Consider the following 494-nt stretch of genomic DNA (forward strand, 5'->3'; position numbering starts at 1 on the left):
CAGTTTAGCTGTCAAGGCACTATCACTCTCGTGAAAGGTGAGATGATTTAGAGGCTGGGAGAAGCTTAATTTTTCTTGATCACCACGTGCAACCTGGAATTTTAATGGCAGGCATAATTAATTCTTCTGATGTTAATCATCAGGGCTGGACTCCACAATTATCAGGCTTGTGCAGCTGGGGCATGGTGCAGACATGAAAAATTAGGAAAATGAATCCGTAATTGGGTGGCAGATTTAATCTGCATCATGAAAACAAAGTTAAAAAGAAGGGAGACTGGGAGAATTTCAGCCCGAGCTTTTGTGCCAATAAGTGCTGACAGAACTGAAAAATGTTGCCGATGTCCAAAGTGATTGGTAATTACCAAGCCATTGAATTTTTTATTGTCAATTTATCATTGCACCAGAGGTTAAATTTAACATCTTCTTCTAAAGCCATCACTCTAGTAGGAAGGCAAGCTTTGTACCACGTGATCCCAGGAGTCAGTGAAAGGTTA

This window comes from Anolis sagrei, chromosome 1, assembly GCF_037176765.1.
Source record: "Anolis sagrei isolate rAnoSag1 chromosome 1, rAnoSag1.mat, whole genome shotgun sequence".
NCBI lineage: Eukaryota > Metazoa > Chordata > Lepidosauria > Squamata > Dactyloidae > Anolis > Anolis sagrei.